Source organism: Gasterosteus aculeatus, chromosome 13, assembly GCF_964276395.1.
Source record: "Gasterosteus aculeatus chromosome 13, fGasAcu3.hap1.1, whole genome shotgun sequence".
In the NCBI taxonomy this organism is placed as follows: domain Eukaryota; kingdom Metazoa; phylum Chordata; class Actinopteri; order Perciformes; family Gasterosteidae; genus Gasterosteus; species Gasterosteus aculeatus.
In genome coordinates this window covers 15,977,790-15,995,610 of record NC_135701.1, presented here as the reverse complement: position 1 = coordinate 15,995,610, position 17,821 = coordinate 15,977,790, and the positions used below count along the sequence as shown (strand labels likewise).

The 17,821-nt window shown below is 44.6% G+C and overlaps 1 protein-coding gene across 29 annotated transcripts in view; it reads left to right on the top strand.

The window, feature by feature from the left end:
* Positions 1 to 17,821, top strand: part of rimbp2b (RIMS binding protein 2b) — a 63,998-nt gene that overhangs the window by 11,249 nt on the left and 34,928 nt on the right. The window lies entirely within an intron of this gene.

Sequence of the window (17,821 nt, the reverse complement as noted above, 5' to 3'; positions counted from 1 at the left end):
ATTAAGCCGGTGTTTTGCACCGCTCAGTCAACAGAGAAATGGACTAGGAGGAAATAAGTCGCTGGTGAGGGGGAGGGTGGTGTTGTTGGTTCCTTGAAGTGGAAAAACAACTGCATCAGTAATTATGAATACTAAACGGTTCCACCTAAGACTCAGTGAAGAGGTAATGAAAAACTGACAGAGCATAAGGCACTTCTTCAACAAGCTCCATTAGCCTGCAGCTCTGTAATATTATGACTGATATGCAATCAACAAACTGCACGCGTACTCTGTGTACCCAACTCTAGAGAGAGATGTTAATAAAAGCGAGGTTTATTTTACCGTTGTTGCGTGTCCTCTTTTCGGCGTGGATAATTGTGCTAAAGATGGAATCCCACAGCAACAACAACAATTCTTTTCTCTTATCACACTTTATGTGTAATCTGTTGTCCAACGTCAGACGATTTCCTACCAATGAATTATGCACCTGTAGAACAGTTTGAGAAAATTCACAAGTGTGTGTTTTAGTAACGTTCAGATTACGGAGAGTACATTGGGCAATTTTTCGTTGCCGTTGTGCTGACAGCAGCAGGATAATGTGCATCCAAACCGACAGAATGGAAACGTTCAACCATTAGAAAAGGTGCTTTATTAGCGAGAAGGTGAAAAATGCAGAAGCAAAAAGCAACAAACATACCATTTCCTCCCAAACCTACTCGCTCACGCTAAACTCCGGAGCTAAATTGGCCGTCTCTGCAGGTGCATCTGTCAAAGACTGGTCGAAGTAAGGTTTAAGCACTTAATGGGATGTTTTGGCAAAGAGTTCGGCAATGCGTTTCTCTTGGTACTTTTGCAAAAGCCCCCTTTTCCGTCTCCATCACTCCGTAGCTTTTCCTCCTGCGCTCTGATTTGCTTGATGATGAGCATCTGACCTATTACCCATCTGTCTGTGGGAGCGTCTGGCAGAGCTGAGATGGAAAGAGGAAAGACTTATTAGGGGTGTGAAGAGTTTTTGTGGTCAGTTTGATGGTGAAGTGAATCACCGGAGCACTGATCATAGACATGCATTACAAAGATTTAAAAAAAGAAATCACAGGACGGATATCATAGATTTTGGTTCCCCATCCTGTTCTTCTACACAACAGAACAAAAAGTATTCTCCGCTGTCATCTGAATGTGTCACGTACTCTCGCCTACACTGCCATCAATGCCAGATTTATGGATCATTCATGAACCGCACACAGAAGAACAGAGGACAGATTGCCGTGAGACATCGATGCGACCAACTGAGCACAAAACTCGACGACACTTTGAACACTTGAATACCTGACGCTGTGTTCATTCTCTTCTTGTCCCACATAATGCTGATTTGTATGAACTGTAGCTTCTCACAAACTATCACACAAGCTGAAATCTCTGCATGCTGGGACAGGATGTTACGTGAGACAAGCGGCCATGGAGTTGTGTTTTTGTCATTTATTTTTATGTGAGAGCGTGTATCGATGTGGGAGGGCCCCGCACTAGGGGGCCAACATCATGTTTACATCACTTGTAATGAAATTAGAGCGGTGTGGCGTCCGCACTACAGGCCTCCACTGATCCTCTAATTCAATTACCCCCCCTTATTAACGCTCGGATGCTGCTGGCTGACCCAGGACCGCACACTGCTTCTTCTACGCAACACTGACTCAGCGGCCCGACTGGTTATTAGCGGTTGTGTTACTGACGCGCTGATCACCCAGGACTCTCCTTGATAATGTGTTGGTTTGTGACAGAAGCAGCTAAGTGTTTTCTCAGCAGCACCAATATTTCCATAGTGTTACTGTGGTTCGTCCTTCAATCAGAGGGTCAGTGGTTCGATACCTCGCTCAATGTTGGACGAAAGAACTAAACAAAAAATTGCTCCTGTAGCTGTGACTTTACTGTGAGACTGGTGTGAATGTTGGTAACTGATGGATGGCACTTTTTAAGGTAGTTTTATAAAAGTACTCTAAATTTAGCGTATGTACTAATCCACGTCAGATCTGTTGGGCGTTGGAGGATAAAACTTTGTTCATGTTATTATGGCAATTTTTTTTTTTTTTCAAACTTTTTTTCAAGACAATTTGGAAATGGTTGATTACTTTGTTAAATTTAAATGTAACACCAACATTCAGTGATCTAAACCAGAATACAGTTGTTTTTTTTGTCATTTGACTTTTTTCTTCTGAAAAACATTTTATTTTGAAAATCGTCCCTCTTGACAAGTGTCACCAAGCGTTTTTTTTCTTTTTTTTCAAGCTTACAATTGTCCACTCCTCGCTGCGCACAGCAGTTCCATCAGTGTACAGAGAGCACGCGACTAAACCCCCCCTCCCCCCCCCCCTTACCCTCCCTGCACGCCATTGACAATCTAATAATTGTTTATCCAGCACAGAAAACATGTGTTATCATTCACAAGCAGCAAACGCGGTTCTCACTCCTGTCCCATTTCCTCACTGAGAAACGAGCTTTGAATGTAAACTGTAAGTCTGTGTTGCTATTGGAACAAGGCCCACTGCTTCTCTCACAGGTCTGCAAGGAGCTGGAGGAAGGTACGGCGTGATGTAACACACAGGGTGTCTGTTGCCAGCCAGCACACATGGGAAAAGGGCAAACACACACACACACACAGTGACGCACACATACAGCCCTGTTTGTAGTCAATTCCTTACACTTCTGATGCTGTGATACCGTTTATCACAGATAGCAGGGAGAGGGGGAGGGGGGATCCTTTCCCTTTTTCCTCGGCTGCTGACAACAGCCGTCATCCCCTGACTTCACAGTATCATCTCACTCTCTCTGGACGCTGGACGGATTGATTGCTGGTTAATGGGTTCATCACAGGTTTGCAAAACTCTGTGTCCCTAGAGCTGCTCGAGTGCATCATGCAATGAGGCTAAATCATCTCATGCCCACGTTCAGGATTTCACAGCTAAATCTCTGCCAGGTTTCTCAACCTCCAGCCACTGCATTGGGCTTATTAAAATTTCAATCTGCCACAGACTCTCTTTCTCGCCCGGCAGGATGAATGTGCCCTTTTAATAATGTAACCGGTTTTAACAAGATCGTAAAGTGTTCATCTAACTTTCATAAGCCCTGTTAGCAAAGTGACACATTCATGTGATGGCAGGAATCACTTTGGCCGTCCCTCAATCTCTGAAAACGGGAACAGTGTTTTCTTTTGCTCCAGCTCCACGCAGGCTGGAGGGTTTTGCCTTAATCTACAGCTGCCTGCAGGGAAGGCTGAGCTTGTTGCTGTGTCACCCCCCGTGGCTCTGAAACAGAGTCTGGTCATGACGAGGGAGATTTAGATTGGCCTTCTGGTAACTGATAGCGCTCCGCTGAACCCTCCCCTTCGCCTCTGCCTCATCTATAATGAAGACGAGTTGCACAGGGATAAACCTTGACAACGCAGCTGGGGCGTCTGAGACGGTGTTTATAATGCATTTATGGCTGATAAGCTCTGTCTGTTTTTGCATGTTTTAATATAGTGTAAGCTGCAGTGACGTTAGTGGAACCTGGGCGGGGTGTGAGAGGGACACAAATGAGCTGCTGGCTGATCTTGTTGGGCGGGTATGTGAGCGTCGGCCTCTCAAGCCTGGTTGGAGTGATGTGACCTTCATGAGCAGATTAAAATATGTAGCAGGCGTGCATTGATTTTTTTGGACGGCCACTGGTATTTATGGAGCCAGTGCGAAAATATTGATACACTATCTGCTAAAGAAAGAGTGTTTAGTGTTTTTGTGCATCTATCTGTGCTTGTGCACTCATGTGCCAATAGAGGGGGGGAGTATGACAACAGATAGCACCGGATCCAAAAGGACAGCTCATATGTTTTTGTAACCTAAATCTGCTTGTGACCCAGCAGCAGCTTAATAAGGTCATTCCAATTATGTGGTGGCTAAATACAATGATTGTCATTGACGTTCCAGAGCTGCGCCGTCAAGTTTAAAGGGACAGTTTGCGCCTAAACCTTTAATCCAGAGAGTAGTTTATCACTTAATTTAGATTTTTTTTTGTGGGGGGGGGCATTGAGTATTTGGGCTAAAATTCCAGTGAGCCTCAGCCGGCCTCTAAAGTTGGGAACTTACTCAGCGCGATATACGGCCGCAATTTGCATTTTCAAAAGTAGTGATCGCACTCGGCAGACGGAAGAAGCTAACGTTAAGCTACGCCTGCATCTACTGACGAGTTATATGTCATAAGATGAAAACTTAGAATCTCTTTGATTTTGTGTTGAGCACAGAACTTATTTCAAGCACCGAACCGAAAAATCCACATTGAAAAAAACATGGACTTTGAGACTCTGCACTCTGTATGTTTTCATGTTTAGATCTTTGTGTAATTATGAATCATCAGGAGGTGGGTCATTATGTTCATTTGAGTGCCCCTTAATTAGATTGGTGCCTGGGTGGAATTAAAGGCCAACAATGGCCGCCAGCGTTTCTCATACAGACGGCGGAGCCGGCCGCTCACAGTGTCACAAGAGTTGTGATGAGCTGTCCCTTTGTCTGGATTGTTGTATCGGTCTATAACCCACTACGCTCCCTTGATTTGCTCTTTTGGGCTGCTTGTTGTTGGAGCATTTTCTAAATCATTTTTTTCTGAGAACTTGCTTAGTTGACTGTAAAGTTTTGAAATGTGCTTCTTGCTGCATTCGAGATGCTGTCTGAGGTTTTGTTCTAAGTAGGAGCTTCAGGATGTAAAGTGGTCCTGACTCGGGGTTACTCACTTAGCTGACACCTTTTTGTGTTCAAGTAGTTCAACAAAAAAGTATTTTTCACGGATCATTTGCTTTGAACGGCATCGGCCTCCCTCTGCTTTTAGCTCTCCTTGCTTTTTCTTTTCCTCTTGCATTTGATGTCATAGGTATCAGACAGCTTTCAAGCGGAGCGAGAGCCAGCTCCGGAAAGTCCTGGTAAATATGCCAGCTTTAGAAAATAAACAACCCTTTTATTTTGTTATTTTATTATCTTATTGGCATCTAAAAAAAATATCCCAGAGCTGGATCGCACAGGCTCAGTGTCGTCTGACAGTGATGTTGTGGAGCAAAATATCACACCAGGCAAAGGGTACTGAATATTTAACCTTTATCAGAGAATAAAAGAAAGAACAGAACATTTTCGGGAGTAAAAAAACAATCAATGTTTACATTGCCAAAAGTTTTTGTAACCACTCCCGAATAACGAGGCTGATCGATAAAACGCGCCGTTGCCACGCTGGCCTTGAGTTCATATTCATTGACCCTGTCAAACCCCCCCAGCTAATAAATTAGTCTGTGATGAAGCATTACCAGGTGAGTGGAGCTATTGCAGAATGCAGTAATCCAATCCACAGGCTTGTGTTGCACTCGCAGCATGAACTTCAGGATCAGGTGGCAGACTTATTCTGTGGTTTCAGCATAACTGAAGAGAGGTCCGTCTCTGCTTCGCTCCGGACTGACTTGTGGAGACATAAACCGTTCCGTTTGTCACCTGCTGCTTATGTGGACATGAGGGAACTAGTTTTTAAGGCTTGCACTGTCTCTGTGTGGGAGAAGGTAAGGTCAGGCCGGTGGAAATCGTGACCTTTGTACAGCGTGAGTGAGAAAGATACAGAATGTTACGGGAAGATTCAAATGGATTGAATTGTGTCTGTTTGGTGTTTTATTAAGGGCACGAGCTCTTCTGACCTTTGTTTTGAGGAATTGCTTTTCCATAAAAGGAACTGCTGAATTCTACGAAGTTTCATTGATAACAATTTATTATCCATGAAATTTATCTCATCAAATTCAGTTTCGGCCATCAAGCCAGTTTTATGTTAAGCGTTTACTGCGAACAGACTTTTGACCCCATATTCCGTCCGTAGTGGGAGAAAGCTCCCGTCCTCTCTGTGCAGTCCTTCAGGAATTGTCTTAATGCTTAAGGACAGAAAGGGGCAGATTCCTCCGGTAGACACTGGATGTTGCTCCAACTAAACATTCAGGGAGCAAAAGATAGTTTGGATTCATGAGACGATCTATGAGAGGTGTTCTGGCCATTTCTTTCAAAGGAGCCAGGCTGGAGCTAACGTTTCTTTTCTTTTTTTGATTCATCAGAGTATTTTTTTTGATTGATCATTTATTTCATTTCACCAAACAGTCTTCAAATGTCTGATTTCTATGTCACGGCAGTCCAGAACAAAACCCGAAAAATGCTGCATTATCGCTGATTATTTAACTCAAAACAGCTTCAGCTAATCCGTATGTAGACGTTTCAGCTCTGAAAATTGGCACTTAAAAGACCTAATTTACTGACGTGGCTCCGGAGAACACTCAACATTTATCCGGCCCTCTGTTTTGTACCTTGTGTTGCACTGAGGCACCTACAGTGGCGCGTGCCGGCCTGTCTTCATTACGGTAACTTGACCGTGATGGAAAGTCACCCATAAAACATTAAGCTCCGGCACAACATTGTCCTGTGCTCCTTCAATGGGATACGTTGGGGCTGCTGCTGTTGTTGTTGTTGTTGTTGCATAACAGCCGGGTAGCATATACGTGTACCTGCTGGGACCCTAACTGCTCTTTTTGATATTTTCTTTGGCTTTCAACCCGATTGAAAGGCAGAGGGAGTGTTGTATTTCCTTGCTGCATTGCTGCTATATGTGCTGCCTTCTACTTAAAGAATGCCTCTCCCCTCTTTCTCTCTCTGCACTGATGATGACTCACACTCCAACACACCCTGCAGAAATCTCCTCTCATGCACCCGAGAGAGAGAGAGAGAGAGAGAGAGAGAGAGAGAAAGAGAGAGAGAGAGAGAGAGAGATTTTTTGATTTTTCAAGCATCTTTATTTCCACAAAACCCCACGAAGTACATTAAACCATTACGATGGTGCCACAGTACAAAAAGAAAACAAACAAAGAAAGACGCAATCCGACTAAGCACATCATCTCTTTTAACATTGTCCCCGTGTTCACTATTCCTCGCGTCACTGTCTCTTGAAAGCCTGCATGGTGGTCATACTCAGGCCTTCAGCTCTAGAAAACTAATAACATAGGATAAAAAAAATAAATAACCACAAGCCAGAAACCGGTCGGTGGAGTCAGGAGTCTCCTCCCCTACGTCGTTTCTCCACCTCGGACAGCCTCTCCGTCCTCCCGCTCAGGTCTCTCCCGTTCAGCCAGATGGATTCCCCCCCCCGAGAAGAGTCCACTTTAGGTCCAGGATCTTAGGGTGGCGGGTCGGAGGAGGACGTCATGCCGCCGAGCCCAGAGGTCCGTGTGTTTCTCCTCTGGACTTCAGTTTCCGCAGCCTGAAGATCTCTCGATCAGTGAGACCTCCTCTCCCTGCACTGCTCATATGGGATCTTTGTCAGAGAAGTAGTCTTCTACTCGAACACCTCTTACGCCTTTAGAGGTTTTCAGGAAACGCTTTATTTTCTCCACACTGTAGACTCCAGAGTTCCTGCAAGCTCCTCTCTTCAGAGGACTCACTTTCAGCAGGAGAGTCGTCCTCCATGCAGGACCCGGAGTCGCCCTCCTCACTTGAGTCAGATACGTCAGCATCTCGACCTTTTGTTGTAGCTTTCTTAGCTTTCAACTTGCCACCTTTTCCCCCCTTCTTCCTTTTCAGCTGAGGGGCTTTAAGCTGCTCCTCACAGCCCTCCATGTCCCCCCCACTGCCCGTCTCCACTGGCCCTTCAGCACTCACCCGGGCTGCATCCGTCCCCACCGCCCCCACTTCCTCAACCACATCCCCTTCCCTCACCTCCTCCACCCTCACCCCAGGGGACCACGCTCGACGCCTCCTCCCTCACCTCCTCTCGCGCCTCCTCTACTACACCTGATACCTCCTCTCTCGTCTTTTGGACTTCACCTGTACCCCCCTGTGCCCCCTGCCCTTCTCAGTTCCTAGCTGGTTCTGGTCTTTATGAGACCCTGTCCTCTCCGGACATACTTTACTCTGATGTCCCTCTTTCCCACAGTTAAAACACCTGAAGAAAGTATTTTTTCATGTTTCACTAACAGACACAGGACTTGTGTCCAGATACCTGCTCTGTCGTTCCGTTGAGAAAAACACCCGTACTCATCAATTCTAGTTCCCAGCGGGAAGGAAAAAATGCTGGTGTTTCTTAGAGTCAAACCCCTCAAATGTATTTTGCATGTATCTGCAACCAAGCTTTCTTACCTCCCATGTAGGAGAAATCACAAAAAAAGGCTCATCAATTGATCAGAGGGAGTTGAGTGACAGATCAGAGCGTGAGCAAACATTGCATCCATTGAGAGTCAGTATCAAAGGTGCCATTTATAGATTGTCCTTGCGATCCTCTGACCGTAGTCTGCCCTCCAGCAAACGGGCTAACATTGTGTGACATTTGCAGCGATGCTGAAGTCTGGCCTGCACGTGCCGCGGTGCCTTCGGGGTCCGCCGCCCTCCGGCTTCTCTTCTCTGCAAAGAGAAAAAAAAAGAGCAAAGACAGAGAGCGTGATTAATGGCCATATATGTGCAGCAGAAAACACACCAGGCCTGTCTGCCGCCATTTCCTAACACACGGACCAGCAGGCTGAGAATTACATAACAGATCATGCAAACTTGCTCATGCTGACTCTTAATTGCTCGCGTTTGGTTCGGTGTGCGCGGCGGCTGTGAGGCGTTGTGCGGAGCCCGAGTGTCAGGTGGGATAACGGCCCCAGTGAGACGCGAGATGTCTTGGGTTCAGAGTGGTTTGCCCGCAACCCGCCCCCCCCCCCCCCCCCCCCCTCCCCTACCCCCCAAGTTCAGCTCTCTCTGGAAGAAATGTTTTCATCACTCCCCTCTCGTGCCACTCTGGGGCTTGACTGCCACTCTGTTATCTTTTCCTTTTTTTTCTTCTTTTAGGAACGTGCTATTTTTAGTGCACCATGTCAAAACACGGCTGTCTCATCCCGTGTATGTATGTGCTCGCTGAAATAACTTCCCTTCCCCAGAAGGCTTGAGTGGTTTCTTCAGCTACATGTGCTGAAGCCCTGTTTGCTGCGCTTCACACACTGCGTGCAGACCCATTACGCAACCCTGTGCATCAGCCGGGAGGCCGGCGGGCCGGAACGGCAGCCAGCTACCAATCACTCTCCCGCTCATCCTCCCTTTCTCTCCCGTTTTTTTTTTTTTTTTTTTTTATCTCTTTCTCCGTCTGTCGGTTTTGCCCAGACCCTCCTCTCTTTGTTATTTTTTTGTGGTTTGTAGTTTTTTAAGGTGGAGGAGAATGCGTGCTGCGCGGATTTGTTTGTATACCACATGACAGTAGTTCCGTGTTTTTCTTGGGAGTCGGTAAAAGCTGTGGATTGCCGCTGGCATGCAGTGTGGTTCTCTCTCGGTGTGCTGGAGTGTGAAGGCAGGTCAGTAGGGGCCAGCGGAAGAGGAGAGGATGATCTGTCCTTTGTTGTCAGTGGGCTTCCTGTGTGCTCTGCCTCATCTTAATGCAAAGTAGAGGGTTTTATTTTCAAAATTCTCGGGCATGGTCGGCAATACTCAACAGGTTTAACAGAACCTTCAATGCGCCTTGAATTCTTAACATGCCATCTATTCATAATGATTCAAATTGTAGATCTGGGTCTTTATCATTATATGTCATTGTATGTGACATACAATGGATGTATTGTTCTCCATACACACAGGTTTACTGTACTTAGGGCTGTGCATTAATTCAGTTTGACAATTTATTGTCAATCGAATCACATTGTGATGAAAACATACATCTAGATACTCAAATAAATCAGATGCAAGATTTTGACCACATGGCTTAGCAACCATACGTCTACGCTAAGATTGGTGGGATGCTGTAGATAATGGAAAATACTGAAATATACAGTTAAAGTGAATAAGCTTATTTCTCAAGAAGTCGAACTATTCCATAAAGTTGTAAGAGTTGTAGATTAGTTAGAGTTTTAAATACTAACTAAATCATGTTCTGTGTCATATTCTGCACTTTCAGAAACATTATAATCATGGAATTCAATGAAATAATTTACTGCCAAATGTCACACTGAAAAAAGCACATTATGTTCCATACAAGTCCACCCAGAGTGTGTCCGCTTTGACGCGTTCATACACCAGCTGAATCTCAGATATCAACAGTGTCCATTAAGGTGTTTAATGAGCCTCAGACAGACATTTGAAGTAGTTCAAGAGTTTTAATTGAATGAGCTGGGATATCAGAGAAGCAATGTCACGCTCTCTTTCACAGACACACACTGACACACACCGACACACACCGACACACACACACACACAGTCTTTCATATTCCTTCTGTAGCTGTTTTCAAACCATGAAAAATTCTTTGGAAGACATGAACACTCTCTGCATGAGAAAACAATCCACAGCAGTGCAGTTTGAGCCATTTACGACTGCACAGAATCTGGCTTTGTATTCCGTGTGGGGGGAAAAGAGATTTTCGGTGCAGTGAAGTCCTGCATCAACTTGTATGTAGATGTAGCAACCTTTTGCAAGACAGCATCTCTTCATTTTTCCAGCTTTTGCTTTGCCAGCACAAATGCCATGGTAACTGCTGAGAGCAGGCAAACATTTGCTTAAATGTTCTCCGTGGAAACATAATCAGTGTTCTCCTGTGTTGCACGAAGGGCAGAATAAGGCTCATTTCGCGATGTGTTCACTGCTTTCGCCAGACTGTGCTTTGATAGAACAGCCAATCGAAGGTTGCATGTTGTATGTGTTATCAATGTATGCAAGCAGCTATTATAGCAAGATATAATGTCTGTGTTTAGGCCTTTCAAATATACTAGCTGCTCTGTTAGCTGCTGTATGAGGGCTTATTATGGTCTGGAGTGTTTTCCGGTGCACATAAAGTGGTTGGATCAGTACAAATGTGGGTTCTGTTCCTTCCAAAGCCCCTGCTGAGTGGAGGCAGTAGAAATTGATGGTGCTACAGTAGTTTCTGTCTTGGGAACCACAGTCGGGCACACACACACACACACAAACACAAGTTTATGCACACGTATTTAGCATATGTAAAGTCCCTGCTTGGAAAGATTCAGTGCAGTGAATTAGATCTGGGGAAAAAAGGAACGACTATTGCTTATAACTGTTATTACAGTCAGCAACATTTGTCTGGCCTCTCCCTGTCTCGTATCCAGGCATCTGCTTTGGACCTTTCTGAGTCCATTTTCCGAAAGTATAAAGCTACACTGGAGTTCTCTTTCTGTAACGCTCAATACTCAAATTGGAGTCCGTGGTGAAAGAACGCGTGAGTTCAATGATTGACAGGTTGGAGGGTTGTTTTTCAGCTGTTCATCCTCTCCCCGTTGAGCGGGGAATCAAAGTCCTGACAGCTCCTCTCTGACTCCTGGATGAGGACCCGCGAGCATATTGACAATCAGGCCTTGTGCAGCAGTCCAGGGTGCTGTTTATATGCTAATGTTGGACTCTGACAAACACGCACGCACCACGACTCACCTTCTGTTATACTGTTGGTTTTTGATCTTGACTCCAGATCAGTCTGACAAAAAAAGTCTTTTGACAGAATCTTTTGTTATCTTTTTGTACTCTAACAGCAAAAGCAAAATTTGTGTCAGATTTGTGGTCGTCTTTTTACGCCCTGGAGTCATTGTAAATGATTTGCTGTCCATTGATCCCAACTGAAATATCTGAACAACTACTGTTGAAAGGTTTGCCATTGAGCTAGCGTTAGCATTTAGCAGAGCAGCATTGCAGCATACGTTCTATATGTAAATGTAATAATAATTATGTTGTTTGAATAAAATTCCCTGCACAAAAAGGTCCACACACACACATTTCACAGACATGCAAACGTTTTGTGTTTGATTTATATGTTTGTTTATGTTTGTATTCTAGTTTTTTTAATACCTCTTTGTACAATTACATACGGATGAAATGACTAGTGCTGAATCAAAGTCACCTGTAGCCATTGCATTGCCATTGCATGTTTCCTTTCATCCGTCCTCTTGTATGATTTGGCCCATGGACGTTGAACTCCCAGCGCCGATAATGAGCAGTAATTGAGTGTCCTGTAAATTGGCAGTGATGGTTAGAGAGTGTCCCCCAGATGGGCTGCGAAGGCGTCCGTTTCTGCAGCGATTGTGCCAGACTCCTGTGGGTTGAGAGCCTCACTCTTTATCTCATCCCGAGCACCACCTGTCTTCCATTACCGGACACTGGATCTCCTCGCCCGCGCTCTAATGTAAAAAACGCCTCCCATCAGAATCGGTCTGGCTTCGCTGAGGTCAAAAGCCAAGTCTGACTCCTCGTAATGATCAATTCACAGACACGCAGCCTTTCTGACTTGCACGTTTTCTCGCAGACAATCCTCTACACCAGACCGCGTATGACCTTCCATTTTCCTTTCCCTGGCATTAAAGACCCATTAATGGACACTGCCGCTGCCACTGCAGCTCTATTTCAAGCTTTGGAGATTGTGCTAAGGGAGAGATGTTAGAGCCTGGTGCACAAGGATGCTCTCGCTCTTCGCCTGAACTAAGGGGAATCAATGCTGTGTCAACATATTCCAGCTTTTGACTGTTTACAGCGGTATTGTGCAGCCTATGTGTTGGGCAACGTTAAGTTTGTTACCCTTTGACAAAAGGACATAAGAGTGAAGGTGTGCTCATTATATTGGATTTTGCGACCTGGAAAGCCAACTAAACGGTCGGCAGCTGTTGAAATGTGGTTAATGAATAGGGAGGCGACGAGGAGCTGTTCCCTGCATCCAGCACAGCTCCTCCCAGCAGGATGGAGCAGCATATGTCTGGGGCTCTGGCTGAGGATCAAAGCGGGAGACGGGCCTCCCTCATATGGTGACAGGTTCAGATGACATTATTGGACATAAAATGACACAACTCAAACAGTTCCATTCTTGTCAAAGGCTGCACCAGTTTCGGTCGGAGGGGTAGCTGCACATACCTCACAATTATCCATCTTAGTCTACCTTGACATTTCATAGGTCAGGGATGTTGTATTACCAGAGACATTGGGATAACACTGGATCAGAACAAATAGGCCAGCATGTAATATTTTGTTATAATCAGCTTATCTGGTTGGGGCCCAAGTGTGCAGACAAACGGGCAGCTTGGTTCAATGCGAATCAATTTGATCATGGCAGGTCTGTGAGATTCTCCTTCTCTGCTGGCTTCCGACCGAGAGGGGCACAGATGTGAGAGCGCAACCCCCCCCCCCCCCCGCGGACTGATCCGCCCGTTTTATTGGTCTGTTTGTACTTTACAGTCATTTATACTGTATGTGAAATATTTTATATCAAAGTGCTGTGTAATGTGTATGTTTATGTCAGTATCCGAATTCAAAGCAACGTTTTCAAATCGTTGTGGAGCAGACATACAGGGGCCTAAAGTTTGTGGCCCTTGAGTTTGACCTAATCAAATGAATCCTAAGTGCATCATTAATCTTTCATTTTTGTTTGCCAGAAGCCATTATTGGTTAATGGTAAACCTGTGGTTAAAAACATTTTTAACAGGTTTTCATATTTAAAATAGCTTCTTCAAGTGCCCACTCACATATCACGTTTTCTCCATACAAGCTGCAGAGGTGACGCATGAGTCTTTTGTCTCACAGCATTTACTAAGCTGCCACGGAAGATGAAGGTTACCATGTGAACCGAATCACAGACTGACGAAGCTTGGCCAGCAAATCCAGCCTAGGATGAGTAAGCCACCCGTGTCCGTCTGAGTGGGCAAACAGCAGTGGGCTTTCAGCGTAGCTTGGTTGTAGCACTAATCATCAGATGTTCTCTCTGTGGTCATTTGGTCAGCGAAATGGTTTCCACTGCCAAACCTCCAAAACAAACTGCTTATTTTAACCACCTTCATAATTGAATCCTGTATTGTCATAATGGATATATTACAAAGTACTGAACCCTCCTTTATCCTTTGAGTCGGTTGTCGCTGCATGAGTCACTGTTTGATTTCCATCAAAGTAAAAGTCTCTTGTGACATCTTTGTCTTCATGCGGGGGGATTATCAGATTTAAAGTCTCACACACTGAGCTTGCTCTTTCAAATTAGCCTCCTACAACAAACTTTCATTTGTTGTGTACCCTGGTTTTTGTTCCTCTCCTGTTGCTCTCCTTTTATTTCTTTCATTAATAACGTTCTTATCATCGCCTCTGATGGTAGCGGGATAGCTCTTTTTTTTCAGTTTTTGCCCTCATTCATTATTATTTGTTTACTTCTCCCCTGCTGTGCCCCCTGTCTTCTTCTTTGCATTTTGTTCTGAAGACCCATAACTGCGAGACTCCAAGGCCTTATAAGACATAAGCAGGCCGCGTAGCACTCGGCTGCTCACAGAGGTCGGACCCCGGTCTTCGTAGTAGCTGCGTTTCTGATTCTGCAGCACGCCAATTCATGGGGATCCTGACAGGGAGAAAGAATGTGAAAGAAAAACCGATAGAGAATTGATGAGAGGAAGGCTTTGCTACTGCTGCATGATGTTTAATATGCCTGATAGAGGACGCCTCGCCGAGGTCTTACACCCGGGACGAAATGCTGCAGAGCCGAGAAGCTTAGACGGTAAATCCTGCCTCCATCCCATTTTTCATTTTGCCCGTTCTTGCTTCTTTTTCATTTGCATTCACATCTCAGCCTCTCTGCTTTTACGTTGTACTACATGATCACACGTCAATATCCCTCTTTTTTGCCTTCGCTGCACTCTTCACCCTTTCTTCTCTACTTTTGGCGTCTCCGTCTGTGTGTGTGGAGCAATGCACTTGTTGACACCTGGGAGTTACTCTTGTTTTTCCTGTGAATGTATGATTCAGCACTTGGTCTGCAAGTCGCCGTGCATACAGACACACACACACACACACATCTGCATGCCCAGTCAGCACACACACATACACACAGATACACCCTTGCAGGAGGCAGGCGAGTACAGTGTTGGTGGAGGGCAAGCATCTGTGGCTGCGCACACATACTTAAGCCGTAGGGGTTATGTAACTTACTCTGCCATTTCAAATGATCTGAATTCACAAGTGCTTGCTGTCATGCACTAGATTACTGTGTGTCCGGGCCAGCAGTGTAGTCATATATTACATGCTGCTGAGTAACAAAGGAAAGTCCTCACGGACAACATTCAACTTTGTATTACTTTCCTCCAGCTTCCTTAATGGCCTTTCCTTTCGCTGTGGCTTGCCTGGGGAAACACAACCAACACACACTAGCATGAAAAAAGTGTCTCGGGACAGTTTATTTCTCAGGGAGCACTATTGACCTTTTGAGAGGCAACAAATTAGCTGTAAAGCTACAGAATGGGCCACATTTAGAGGGGATGTACTTCTAAGTCTAACTACTCTCAGTAAAAAGCCAAGTGCCTTTTCTTTTGGGTGGCCATGAGTTTTATTGTGATCTAACTCAGCTGAGCTGTAGCAATATGTGGGCCTGCAAAGGATTAGTATTCAGTGTCATGATTAGATACGAAGTTAACCTTAAAGACGTCACATGAGGAACAGAAGCTGCGTTGGAACTCATCTCGTCTATATTTGATATCTGATTTGATATATTTGGTTTTACCCTGGCAGGAAACGTGAGCAATTTTTGTTTTGCTGAGCTAAAGACGGGATTTTTGCCATCATTACGCATCATGCATATTCAACACAACGAGGGATGAAAGAGACAGGCTAATGAGTTTACCTCTGCTCACCAGAGATTATACACAGAGCTTTCCCAACTACAAAAGATCAGACGACCGAACGCTGAGAACAGGACGGGGATAGCCTTCTGTGTTAATTAGTCATTGCCGAAATTATACTGTAGCATGTGCACCTCATTTCATCAATGGAGAGTCCGCAGCAACAGAAACGGCTGAAGTAAGTTGTGTGTGCTGCTGCTGTTGTCGTCCCGGGGGAACTGTCCGTGGTGCTGAACGCGGCTGTGCTCAGGGTTGTCAGCTGAGGCGCTTTCTTTTGAACAACATGTACTGACTTTCATAGCTTGATTTTGCTCAAGTAAAAGTGATGATTAGCATTCCAAGACACATTTTTAGATGAAAAAACAACGTGGGAAAGTCACTTGAAGAAAATAGGGACTTGATGATAGCACTAGATGGGAAAAGTCAGAGGACTTCCAAATGTATTACAATTTAGAAATTGCACAGGATCAGTGAAAAAATGGTTCATGCCTTAGTTTGAAACAATCATAAACACCTGAAACCCCAAAATAGAAACTTTGCAATGATATAAGTAATGTAATGTAATATAAGTCAGTAAAAAGCTCAATATTCTCATTTTTGAAAGCTGCTAACTACAAATATCATCAAACAATCAAACATCATCATTGTGTTTTTCTCAATTGGCTCAAACCCAAATAAAACATATTTTCCGATTGATCCAAAATAATAATTATACATTATCCTCTAGTTATTTTGTCTTTGACCTAAAACTTAAACATGCATCTTGACCTAGTCTGAAAGTTGTCAAGATAGTCATTTTCTCAGTCTTTAAAATCCCTGCTGCTCATACGGTAGTGCATAGGAGACGTGGAGGTGGTACAGATCGCTGTGGATGCACTTCTCCTGTGCATGCATTTGCATTAGTGCCAGTGAGGCAAGAATGGTAGATTCAGCCTATGGGGATGGTTTTACTCATCTGTCTTCATCTGCTGCGCAGTAAACGCCTCTTCACTTATACAGGAGCTCATTACTCACGATGGCAGCCATTTGAATCTTTTGTCAGAGGGATTTTTAATTGAACATTGGCTCCAAATGTGCTCCAAACAAATGTGCTTCAGCAGCAGGGAGAACTATGTGTGTGTGTGTGTGTGTGTGTGTGTGTGTGTGTGTGTGTGTGTGTGTGTGTGTGTGTGTGTGCACGCGTGTGAGTCCGATATCCATCGTGTGCGTTGCAGCCGTCTGGTGCTGAAGGTTGTACTCAATAGATACCAGCCCACACGGGAGATGGCAAGCTGTCTGCGGAGGCTCTCTGTGATTCATCCAAAGGAAATCATTTGCAGTCAACATGGTGTAGACAGTCTTGCGTTTATGTAGATTTGACTGAATATGTCCAATTGTTTTTGCTCTTTTAATAGTATTAAACATTGCATTATTCTGTGCTCTGTTCATTGTATAGTTAAGAACTGGAAAGTTTTTGTTGTAAGTAATCCAATAGATAATAACTCTCTTAGCTGAAAGACATAACTTTCAGTTGTGCAATATCGTGATGTCACATTCCTGCAAAATAACTTTAATCCTATGGATTTCATGATCAACCCCTACTCGGATCTCCCCATTGGCTACCTTTTAAGCCAAGAAGCCCTTCTCCCAACCCCCTTAATGCCTTCTATATTACTTCCTCTTTTCCTGTGTCACGCAGCACCTCAAACATCAGCGAACTGTCTCCTACTTCTGTAACAGGAGGGAGTCAAACATTTATTACACCAACTGTCTCTTGACTGTGATCAAACAGCAGAAGGTTACAGATCTCAAAAGGCTCAAAGCTTTTGCCTCTTTCTCTGTTCATCTTGCTTGATGAACCTATTGCTCACCTTATTCTAGCACGAAGTAGTGATCCAGCTGGTGTCTTCCATTTGAATTGATTCCTATATAAAGACACATAAATATATATATGCATGTATGTATATTCTAAGTGAAAACAAGCTGAGTGATTCTGTGATAAAGGGCACATTCAATTGTTCCTTACATGGAGCATGCATTGTGTGTCCTGGGATTCTCCGCTGATGCTTATTTCAGTCTTGCTCAGGGACATAGGGTGTGTGTGCGTGTGTGCGTGTGTGTGTGTGTGTGTGTGTGTGTGCCCACTGGTAGCACACGCTGACACAGATAAAATCCTGTTTAATTCTATACGCTAATCTCGGAACATCCGGCTGCACTTTTACTCCCATCCGTAGCAA